Source organism: Heteronotia binoei, unplaced genomic scaffold (genome assembly GCF_032191835.1).
Source record: "Heteronotia binoei isolate CCM8104 ecotype False Entrance Well unplaced genomic scaffold, APGP_CSIRO_Hbin_v1 ptg000314l, whole genome shotgun sequence".
NCBI lineage: Eukaryota > Metazoa > Chordata > Lepidosauria > Squamata > Gekkonidae > Heteronotia > Heteronotia binoei.
The window spans coordinates 1286294-1299042 of record NW_026800014.1 but is presented as its reverse complement, the minus strand read 5'-3'; positions in this window follow the sequence as shown (position 1 = coordinate 1299042).

Here is a 12749-nt window from a genome sequence, read left to right as displayed (position 1 = left end):
CCTTATTCCTATGCTGTGGTTTCAGGCTTAAAACAGACATAGGATCAGATAGTTCAGTGTCCTTGTCCCCATATCTGGAGGCTGCTTCCTCCTTGATAGCATTTAACAGACCTTCCAGACTTAAATCTGTTTGCAGTCTCAAAATCATCTCAATAGACTTGTAACTACTGGGTAGAGCTTTCAATATAGTTGAGACTGAGTCTCTTTCTGCAATAGCCTCACCAAGCTCCTGTAGTTTGGATTGCATGCACATAAGTTCCTTCAGACGTTTAGTCACATTCTCCCCTTCTTGCACTTGAAAACCAAATATTTTACCCTTTAAATCATGAATAGTGCTTATGGGAGTTTCATTATATTTACATCTAAGGCATTCAATAATTTATTTTGCAGTTTTAAGTTCGTACAATCCAGAAATTTCATATGGCTCAATAGACTCTAAAATGAGAGTTTTTGCAAAACCATCTAGCTGTTTAAAAGTTGATTTTTCTGGCTCATTTTCAGGGGGATTTCCAGATAAAGTTCTTTCAGCTCCATAAATCTCAAGTCTTTGCATTAGGAGTGAGAACCAGAATGAGAAATTATTCTTAGTTAACTTCAGGGTACTAAATCCTATCACAGGCAGGATACTCACAGTACCAAAACCAATATTTGCAGTGGCTGCTCCTGAAGACGTGGAAACAGAAGGTGCAGTGGCTTCTCTCTCTGGGTTTGACATTTTTCACAGCAATCAGGCAGGACAGGTTTAAAGATTCTTCCTTCCTCAATGGAGAGAAAAAGGCAGCTGAATGTGCACATGTGGTTGCAGCAAGGCTCTTCCAAGGTTTCCAACGTAATCCACAGAAAAAGGGTTAAAAAGCTCCAAAAAATCTCTCTCTAGCACATCTGAGGCTGTTAGACAAAAGTAGCAGTGTTTTCAGATCGAGACAATCTGAATTCAAAGCTCATTTAAGTCAGAACGCTATCAGTAATGGCAAGAGGAAAAAAGTGCTTCGTTTTAAAATTCAGGCTTGACTGCACAGCATAGCAGCTTGCTTTCCAAATGCTCTCAAAGGCGATCCAAATTTAAAATTCATTTAGAGTTCAAAAAATAGTCCATGCTACTAGTTTTGTAGCAAAAGCCAAAAACCATGCTCCGCTACCAATTTTTGTAGGGAATTCTGTTTGAAAATTCTATTTCTTTATCTCAAACAGTTCGATGGATCGCTGGATCAAATAATCATTGAGAGGCATTTAACATGAAAGCAAAAAAACATATTTATTACTACAGGGAAAGGGTACTGGGAGATGAAAATAACAAACACTAAGAACTACATGCTTACACTAGAAGGACACATGCTTAATGGAGAATACTTCCTACTTTTTCTTGCCTGAACAAAGGAAGTCACCTGACTAACTGACCAAACAAGCAAACCAGTTATCTTGATTGACAACATTATCTTCTTCCTAAGTCATACAGACAATAGGGAATTAGGCAGTGTTAACTTTATATCGACTGGAATTTTAGAACATTGCAAAGGACATATAGATACATATTTCCAACAATTACTTGGTGGCAAATCCAAAAAAGAAGCAAGAAAACATTGGAAGCCAGTATACACTTAGTTGGACACCACAGACTGAGTTTTTGAATGAAATTAGCTGATGTGAATTCTAACAGTGTATTATGGTGTATATTAAGAATACAATCCAATTTAGATAAATATAGGTGTGAACTTACAATAGTCATACAATACTGGTTATGTTGACTCTATGCTGAGTTTATTGAAATACTCTTTGGTCTTGTTATGTGTAGTGATATAGCAACATGCAGTGACAGTGTCCTATTCCTTTAAGGAGGCTTGGAAATGCTATTCGTGCCTGGTTTAAAATACAATTTATTGTCTGTGTCATCTTTAACCCAGCAAGGTTTTTCAGAGTCTTTCTCAGCTGCTGACTGTGTAATTAGTGCTTCAGGTCTATCAGTGAAAGCACATTTGCAAGGAAATCTCTATCTCCTGGGAATGGAGAAATGTGTACAAGCAATATATTCAAATGTGCCACCCCATGAAGACTGCATACACTTATGGCATTGGCGGCTTGGGCACGCAAATTTTCGAGCAGTTCAAAAGACATTACAGATGTCAGCAGGAGTTAAGCTGAAACCCTGTTCAAACTATGTTGACTGTGAGGTTTGTAAAACCGTCAAATCCAAAGCTGCTGCCGTGAGAACCCCAGGCAATTTTCGAAGCAAAGGAATCCTGGATTTAATATTTATGGATCTAATGGGACTTTTTCCACCAAGCCTTGGAAGAGCTAAATATGTACTCTCAATTGAGGATCATTTTAGCAGGTATGGATTTTGTTTTCTCCTCAGATCTAAATCAGATGCATACCAAGCTGTGTTCAATTGGCTTCATTTTGTGCAGAGAAAAATTGGAAAGTTACCAAAATGTGTTGTAACTGACAGAGGAGGTGAATTTGTGAACCAAAAAATGGAAAAGCTGTTCCAGAGGCATGGAATTGAGCATAAACTCACAGCTCCATATCAACCACAGCATAATGCGTTCTGTGAGAGAATAGGGCAAACTCTACAGGACATGGCTTTCTGCATGCTAAAAGACAGCAATTTGTCTAAGCAATATTGGGGAGAATGTTTCATGTGTGCTTTCCATAATTTAAACTTGATATGGTCATCTGCCACGGGAAAGACACCTGCCAGTGTGTGGTATGGAAAGACACCATCGCTCAATCATTTAAGAACATTTGGCATTCCTGCCTTTGTAAATGTGCCCAGCCAGCTGAGATGGAACGGACATGATAAAGCTAAAAAGATAAATTTTTGGGGATACCAGAACAACCACAAATCTTACCAATTTGGCTTTGCTAATGAGAAGCAGATTGTTTCAAGCAGCTCGGCTATATTCATGGAACAGTCTGTAGGTTGGGATCCTATTTCAAACTCTATTTGTTCCTTTCAGCCGACATCTGACATTCCTGATAGGAAAACCCCCAAGGTCAACGGGAGGAGCACATTGCCAAGCAACAGTGGAGTGAAAGTTGAAAGTCAGGAGGAGCTGTTAACTCCTATGTCTCCAGTTTCTGTAAGCCTCCAGCCAAGCGCGTCGCCAAAACAGCCTGTGTTGGGAGAGACTACTGCTGAGCAGACTCTTTGAAGGTCTACTTGGGAGAGAAAGCAACCTGACTGGTTTATTCCTGGGACAGCGTGCCAAGTATCTGTTGAGCCCTCGAGCTATGAGGTAATACGTCATTTGCCTGATGATGAGTAGACTGGCTGGCGAGAGGCAATTCAGTCTGAACTTGATTCTCTAACTCAGCTGAATGTTTTTGAGGAGGCACAATTGCCGCTGGACAAAAGCTCATAGGTTCCCAATGGGTTTTTAAAGACAAAAAACATGCTGAGGGGAGAACCCAGTATAAAGCACGTCTTGTAGCCCAAGGATTTGCACAAGAGAACTGTGACTATGATGAAGTCTTTGCACCTACCTTGCGATCAAGTTCCTTGCTGTGTGCACTGGTTCTTGCTGCGAAGGAAGGTTGCTCCGTGAGGCATCTGGATATTAAAACCACATATTTACATGCTCCCCTGAGACATGTGATATACCTTAAGAAGCCACCTGGTGTTCCAAGTTCCAACACTGACTGCTGGTTGCTTAAAAAGAGCCTTTATGGACTCAAACAGGCCGGATTTGAATGGTGTCAGCATCTGACTGCAACGCTGAAAGAGCTAGGTTTTAAGCAGGGGATTGCAGACCCATATATACTCATTAAGGGGAAGGGGGAGCAGAAATGTCTGGTGTTAGTTTTTGTTGATGACCTTGCAATTATTTGTAAATCTGAAAATGTGATTGTCAATGTGATTGATGCTTTAAAAAGTAAGTTTACTGTACGGGTCCTGGATCAAATAAGACAGTATGTTGGTGTAGAGATAAATCAGGTACCTGGGGGTTTTAAAGTATCACAGAGGGCAAAAATTGCTCAGCTCTTAAGGAAATATGGAATGGAGCAATATAAAGGTGTTGGAAGCCCCATGACCATGGAATTTGAACGTAATGATTCAGAGAGCCATGTTTTCGATAAAGAAATTTACCAATCCCTTGTTGGCAGCCTCCTGTATCTATCTAACTGGTCAAGGCCAGACATAGCTATGGCCATCAATCTATTAGCTAGAGCAACATCTCAACCACGCCAAAAACATTGGTTGGCAGCAAAACATGTGCTGCGATATCTCAAGCAAACAATGGAGATGTGTTTACATATCACACCCAGGGGAAATCTGAGTTTGTCTGCTTTTGCCGATGCTAGTTTTGCATCAGATTTAGCCACTAGGCAATCTATCTCGGGAATTGCTGTGTTTCTTGGAGAGACCCGAGTAGGCTGGAAATCCATTAAGCAGAAACACGTTGCCTTATCTACATGTGAAGCAGAATTTGCAGCATTAAGCAATCTATGTACAGAGCTTATGTGGTTCAGACAGCTACTGTCAGATTTAGGTTTGCAGATTATTCAACCTATCATTGTAAAAGAAGATAATCAGGCTGCAATTCACCTAGCTTCGTCGCTGTGGGTGAAGGGACGTTCAAAACATACAGATATACATTTCTTCAATGTAAAGCGATGTATATCTGATGGGCTCATTCAGTTGGAATATTGTGAATCGAATGCGAATTTAGCTGATGCACTCACAAAAGTGCATGCTGCAACAAAACATATGGAGAACTGTTTATCACTTGGGCTTAAGTGAATGTTTGATCTTGTACTCAAGGATTCTCATTGGGGGAGAATGACAGTGTCCTATTCCCTTAAGGAGGCTTGGAACTGTCAGGGATTGAGTCATCCTTGACTACAGAAGGTACATTGTCGTCAGGTGTTGCTTGCTAAGCTTGTATGATGCAACCCTGTGAGCCACTTAACCAGTTTGCATAGTGATTGGTTAAGACCACTAGAAATACAGTGGCCAGCTAGGGAAAGAACAATACTAGTGTGGCATACTGTTTGGATGATGGATATTGGAGTGATGACTTTGGACCGTGTAATGACTACTCTCTTGGACTCTGTACCTCTGCCTGGCTCTACTTGTGTGTAAGTGTATGACTCTTGGACTGCCTACTGACTCTTTGTTTAACTTGCTGTCTGTTTCGAGTGTCTTCCTTGGGACTGCTCCCTGTGACTGGTGAGTCCAGTGATCACTGCTTCTACATCTCTGACATGCAGAATGTACTGTCTTTATTTCTATTCCCCCCCCCCCTATCTATCTTTCACTTTTATCCTATTTCTAATTCCCCTCTTTTTTTCTCATGGAAAATCAATAAAAACTTTAACATCAAAAGAAACCACAGAGTTTCTGAAGAAGCGAGCAATATCTCACAGAGCTCATTTTGTTAGTCTTTTGTTAGACTAAATTTTGTTAGTCTTTTAAGTGTTACCGGACTCTTGCTCTTTTCTATTGCTACATATAAACTAACATGGCTCCCCATCTTACTGATTCCTAGAGAGGCATGACAGCATGTTCCAGTTTTCCTGGAAGTGATGTCATGCCATTACTGACAGCCACCTAGCCATGTCCCTACACCCCCAGTCTTCCACTGGTTGCCAGGCTAAATTTGCCTGCTAGGTTTGGCAACACTAGGGGAGGGCCTAGGACTCTATACCTTGTTTGTTGCCCTCCAGAAAAATAGTTGGTTACTGTAGGAAGCACTGTAGATTGCTGGATCAGATGGATCACTAGTTGGATCTAGCAGGGCTCTTGCTATGCTTTATACCTGAATGCCTGGCCATGCCAAGTAAGATTTTTGACTTTTTCTTTGAACAACAGACCCTTATATGCTATCATAAATTGTTTTTTAAAATTCCCTTCAATTTCAAATGTGGTTTGCAATGTCACATGGAGAAAGAGAGACTATTGTTTAAGATGCCTCATGTCTTCTTGGATACAGAATGCTAATTAGGGATGGGCACAAACCAGAATAATGCAAGCCCCATTGAAAGTGACCGCTGTCCCTTTAAACAGGATTTGCAGAAAGCCTGAAAAGCAGCTGAGCAATGGGGAGTAGCTTGCTTCCCACTGCTCAGCTGTTTCAGGTTGTCTTGTGCAGTCCCTTAAAACTTTAAAGGGACTGCAGAAGACAACCCAAAACAGCTGAGCAGCTGGGGAGTGCTTCCCCACTATGCAACTGTTTTCATTGACTTTCGTGGGGAACAGAAAGCAGTAGCTTAAAGGGACTCTGAGTCCCTTTAAACCCCTGCCTTCTGCTTTATCCATGAACCACCACAAATTGCTTTAAAAGTTCATGAAAGTTCATGATGGTAGACCTGTCATGCTCTTCTGTTTACAAATCACAGTCAGGGCAAAATTCATGATGATTCAGTTTGTACCCATCCTTAGTACTAGTTGTATAGGTATTTGGATCTGACCTTTCTGTGGAACATCTTAGCTGGGGTAGCATTCTGTCAGCTAATAGAACAGTCAGTTTTATACCAACTGGAACATATTCATGGCTGAGGTTGTGAGAGGAAAACAAAAGCCCCCTGAGTCTTTTATCATCAAGGGAGCATATAACTCCCTGCCACCTTCCCCTTTAGGTTTTAGAGCCAGGACTCTTCATACAAATGTACACATTCATAAGCTGGAAGGAGCTGTAGCTCTTTCAGAGAGCATCTGCTCTGTGTGCAGAAGCTCCCAGATTCAATCCTTGGAATCTCCAGTTAAAATGATTAGATAGTAGGTGATGTGAAAGATCTCTGTATGAGATCCTGGAGAGCTGATGCCCATCAAAGTAACATTACTGATCAAGGCACACCAATGGTCTGACAGTATATGGCCGCTTCATGTGTTTGTGTGTATTTAGCACTGAGTGTTCAATATTTTTGCTATGGCCAAGGCAATCTGATCTGGCTAAACAGTGAAAAGGGTGCTATATAGCATGCTGATGGAAGCAGTGGAGGCTCTGGGGTTCTGAAGCAGGAGGTGGAAAGGAACAGCCATAAAGCCAGCAGAAGAGATGCTAATGTTCCCCAGGGCTTAACACATGGTTCATGACTCCATCTCAGTGGAAATACACATCACTAGCTGTTGCCAATAATTTCTTTAATAAGGCTTCTGAGTTTTGGAAAAATACCCCAGCCTACTACCCCAGCATGTTGCCACTTTTTTTTCTGTCCTAGAAACAGAACATGGACTTGTAAGGGCACCATAAATGAAGCTATTAGCTAAACAAAAATCATATGAAATAAGTTTTTAAAAATCCCAAACCTAAACCTATTTGTGATCTTTTCCTGGGTCTTCTAGGGGATGTGTGAGCTACTTTGCAGCAGCCGATAAGCTACCTGTAGCTCATGTGCTTCCTATTGGAGACTCTGATCTACATCTCCTGGCACTTTTTAGGCCCAGAGAGTTGTCATTGAAATTCTTTTTGCCTGTCCAAAAGCTATTATTCCTGAACAAGCAATGTATTACAATATTACTTGGCATATATTAAACAAAAACAGAAACATTACAATTTGGTTCTCACAATTCTAATGACTGGCAGCTACAAATTTAAGGATTGGATATATCATCATGCAAAACAAGTAAGTTCTCCTCTTCCACCCTACACTAAAGAGTTAAGGAACTTCAACAGTCATCTGAGACTGGCTTAAGCTCCTGCCAGATAGCTGATAAACCAGCCAGGAAGTTAAAGTGACCCTTTGTGGCTGAGATTAATTTATTTATTGTCCTCCCATACTAGGTTGGCTTGTCACTCATGTATTCTGTTATAAAAGGCATGTTGCTGTTCAGTTTTAGATCAACAGAGTATGATTTGGTGCTCCGCCAAAGCTGGAAGAGAGAGCTGGACTATAATATGCATGGTTGCATTGGGAATAATCTGCAAGTGAAATGGCTCATTGACAACATCTAGATGAAGTTTCATATCATTAATCCCAATTTGTAAAAACCTGCTATGGTGGCTCCATCCACTTCCCTCCTTCAGAGGCAAGATTTCCCCTCTGTATTTCTTTCTCTTTACTGACTGAGCCACCCTAGCAATGTGTTTTCTTCTTTGCTGAAGAACTCTGGCTGCCTCATCCTGTCACAGTATGATATTTGGCTGTTGTCTCAGCCCAGGAGAACTGTGGGAAGCATCAGGAGCCCACTTTAACATAAACAACTTAAATGGCACTCAAGGCATTTTATAATTCAACAAAATATTTATTTAACTTATAAGAAAAAGAAAAGGTAGTCCCTTGTGCAAGCACCAGTCGTTTCTGACTCTGGGGTGACGTTACATCGCAACATTTTCATGGCAGAAGGATGGAAGGCTGAGTCAATCTTGAGCTAGCTACCTGAACCCAGCTCCCACTGGGACCGAACTCAGGTCATGAGCAGAGAGCTCAGACTGCAGTACTGCAGCTTTACCAGTCTGCACTACAGGGCTGCTATATAAGGAAAAGGAAATGAGAGGTTGACAATTCTGAGGTAAAATCAGTACATGCACAAACTTTAGTTCTTATGTTTTAGGAAAATTAGAGTTTCTTAAGCTTTTCACAGTGATGTGAAATCTTTATTTTGAGAGGCTTTTGTTCCTGTGTCCCCCACCCCACCCCCAATGCTTCAGTACACTTTCTTTGAGTATTTTCTATTTTTTTTTTGTTTTTGTTTCCAGAAGGCTGGTACACTCTTTCCAGTACCCAAACTTTTTCTCTCACAGATGCTGAAGCTCAGCATTCCATTTCTCTGCAGTGCTTTGTTGCTGTCTTTTCCTGTCAAATTCAGCCTTGCAGTGTGTGCTTGTGGCATGATCTGTCTTTTTTGGCCTGCCCTGGTTGTGTTATGGTATACCATAGAGTATGCAGCTCAAGGCAGCCATTTTCTATAGGGGAAGTAATCTGACTTCAGCTTTCCATCTCCTCCCCTCTCCCTGCAGCCTCTACCTTGGGAAAATATAGTCTTTCTTCATAGTCTGGGCCAAAGCAGGAGGGAAGCAACCTCAGCAGAACATAATGACACAGAGTCCATCCTGCAGAGCAGACATTTTCTCCAAGAGAGTTGATCTCTGCCATCTGGAGAGCAGTTGTAATTCTGAGTGATCTCCAGCCCTCAACTAGAAATTGGCAACAATGGATCACCAGGAGGAAATGGCTGGTCTGGAGGGTGGAGTCTATGGCATTGTACCTGTCCGAGGTCCCACCTCTCCTCAAACCCCTCTCTATTCAGGCTCCATCCCTCAAATCCCCAGGAATTTCCCAGCCTATCATTGGCAACCATATCTCCTTCCTAGACAACCATCAGCTTACCTTTATCTGTCTTTCTGACTTCAGCTTTCCATCTCCTTCCCCCTTCCGGCAACCTCTTTTTAAAGGAGTGCAGAGAAAAGCCTTAAGTGGGTGCTTATTTATTGTTGGGTTCTCTTGCAAAAGACAAGTGTAAGAGAGGCAGAAATCACACTTTCTCTCCTCCATGGAGAACCTGGAAGAAGATTCATGCATTGAATTCTATCTTTTCCTGTTGGGATTTTGCAGGGCACTTTGGTCAGTTGTTGCTTGTGCCTTTTACAAAAGCCTAGAGTGACAGCAGAGGAATATCCTTCTTTTCCTCCAAGCTGTCTCAATAAAACATGGGATTTGGGGTGGGATGGGGGTTGTTGATGACCTCAAATAATATAGGGTCAGGAAGCCAACACAAAACATGTGGATTTGTATATCATAATTGGATTTTGTGTGTGTGTAAAGAAATATACTTTTCTTTGGAAATTTGAACTGAGCAAAACCTTCTCCATGAGTTTTAAAAAGTTTTTCTTTTTGGTGCACCATGGCAGACAAAACTCTTAACTGAGATCTGTAGAAGGCAGCCACTGCCATGTGCTGCCTGCACAACTGAGAGAGGTTTCAGTGTAATGGAGACCCTGTAGAACATCTGGTAACTTTTTAAGGAACCTGCCTTATTTTTAACATCTGTTAGGTATGTGTTAGAGAGAGAGAGATACTTTTCTTTTTAATTCTTTTGAATCTTTTGCTCAGTCGGCTGCTCTGTTGAGAGTATGCTTGTGAACAGGGCTTTTTGGGTAGAAAAAGCCCAAGAGGAACTAATTTGCATATTAGGCCACACTTTCAGTGATGTCACACGTTCAGTAGGTCACTTTCTGCATATTGATGCAGAACAGTACAGTGTCATCAGCTGCATTTCAGATGTGTGTTCTCACACAGCCCAATGAGAGACCTTGTTTCTCCCCTCTCCAACATGGCCAGAGAGAGAGAGCCATGTGTGGCAGAGCAGATAGTAGCAGGCCCAGCTTCTCCTGGGAGGGGGTGCTCATTGGCAGATCCGTGTCTCTCACTCTCTTTGCAAGCCCATTGGAGGCTGGAGATGGCAGAGAGGAGGGAGTGCACAGTCTGGAGTGCGTGGCTGCCTAGTGCCTTACCTCTGTCGGAGACCTTTTTTTTTAACTGGAGTCTTGGGCAAGTCAGCCAGAACTGCATTTTTGTGTGTTCCTTCTCAAAAAAGCCCTACCTGTGAACATTTTCTTTTAAATAAATATTTTATAACTTCCAATATAGATAGTGGTTCTCTGTACCACATAAACCTCCACCATCTTGGATATGCTATTTTAAAAGGAGCACCAGGAGGAAGGGAAGGGCAGTCAGTTGGCAAGTGGCTACTACCCCAGAAGGCTTACTATTGGGACTTGTTATTTTTCTAATGCATTCCTTATTTGTATCTTATAAGTAACAAATCTGTTTCTCTGTATTCTGTTATCATCCTTTGAGTTCCTGTATTGTTAAAAGTTAAGGTTTTTACTGTTTTAAAAGGATTATGTGTTTGCTTTGTTGCTGCTGTGTTGTGCTGCTGTTGTTCCTTTTCTCTTCTGGTTCTGGTTCTTGGGGGGGGTGCTGTTTGGCCTAATTTTCATTGCTTAAAAGGCCACTTTTTTAACAGTTGAGTTTGTGTTGGCCTTCTGTTTGGATCTATTCTCTATTGCAACAGGTTTTGCAACCTCCTGTCCTGTTGTCCCCCTTTTCCTGGTTCCGGTTTTAGGGGGGGAGGGGCATTGTTGACTGATTTGGCCTGAGGTTTCTTATTGGTGAAAAGGCCACTTTTTTAACAGTTCAGTTGCTTGGCCTTTTTTGATTGTGCTGGGTTTTTTTGGGGTGGGTGGGTGGGTTAAAAGTTAAGTTGCTTTCTGTCACGTTTTGGTTTTTTTAAATTACCTCTGGTTGGTGTGGGGGTTGGTGAGGGTGTGTGTGGGCTGGGTCACTTTCATGTTTTTATAGTTATTTTTGGAATCTGTGCTTTCGGTTTGGCTAGGGCCACTAAATAGGCTGCCCCACTAATAAGGGTGTTTTTAGGGATTGTGTTTTTTGAAATTAAAAAAAAATTAATGCAGTTTAGGGCTTTATCTCCTTTCAAAATTCAAGTAGGCCAGATAGGGGTGATTTAAAAAAGATTTTAGTTTTCTCATAAAAGGCAGCATGACTACTAGGCCACATCAGGCTCCCTTTTAAAGAGACTAGGGTTGCAGTGCATCTTGCTTTCAGCCACTGAAAGCTGGTGCATTCTTAGATTTCCATAGGGTAAACCACAGCTTCTCTCAAGTTATAGGGGACACCTGATTTCTAGTTTGCAAGGAAATCAGGTTTGTCCCAGGATCTAGTTAGGAGAAGTTTAACTAGGAGGATATAACGAGGATTGCCTTCATCTCAAGGTAGCCTTTTAAAAACTGTAGCCAGGTAGAGGCAGGATCACCTAGTCTCCTAAACATTGCCAGACTACTACTACCCCAACCCAAAGAGGGACAGATTAGGGACAAAAAACAAACAAACAAGTTTTGGTGGGAGGGTTCTTAAGAAAAAGTCAGGGCACCTGTTGGTTCAGGGTACAGTGCAGTGAGTTAGGTTTGTAAAAAACGCCACTCTCAGTTCAGGTTGTGTGAGACTGGCCAAGGGTGACATGAGTGACAGGCAGCAGAAGAGGGGCCCTGGGGGCAAGGCCAAGGAGGTCTTCCCCCCACCTGTGCGTGGGGCCACTCCACAGCCGCCTTCCAGCACTCCGACCTCTGGCTGGAGTGTGATGAAGAAGAAGCCCGCCTTGGGCCCTTCATCGAGGCTGCTGCTGGGGTGCCCTCATCAGAGGTGCCAGTAGGTGCTGGCACTGAGCAGGGGTTTGCTGCTCGGGCAGTCACTCCTCCAGCTGATGTCGTTCAGCCTCAGCAGCTGGAGGAGGGGCAGCAAGAGCAGCCTTCCTTGGAGATGAGCTTTGGGGACAGTTTCTGTCCAAAATGATCACCCCAAGGAGGGTGCAGAGTGGTGTGCAGGAGCTGGAGGAGAAGCTGTTGAGGAGGACCAGCCCCCTTCTTCAGTTTCTTTAGGCACCAGCAGTCCTTCAGGGGATGACCAGGAGTGGAGGCTGCATGGGGTGGAGGGGGAAGAGATAGAGACACACAAAGTGCCTCCATCTCCGCCCACTTCCCCCCCCGCAGCCAGCCCCTCCTGCCACCCCGAGACATGATGTGTCTGCCCTGAGCACCTCAAAGGAGGTGGCTCTGGACACCCAAGCTGCCAGTCAGTTTGGGCATCTGTTCACCTCTGAAGTCTGGAAGTCTTTCCAACATATGAAGGATCCATGCTATGTGCAGTGCCATCTGTGCAGGGCCCGGATCAGTTGTGGGCGGGACCCTGCCCACCTGACTCCGGGGGGGGGGGATGTGGAATCACCTGCAGAAGCACCACCTGAAGGTGCTTCTTAAGGGGGAGAAGCAGGCTGGTGCTATAGTGCCCAA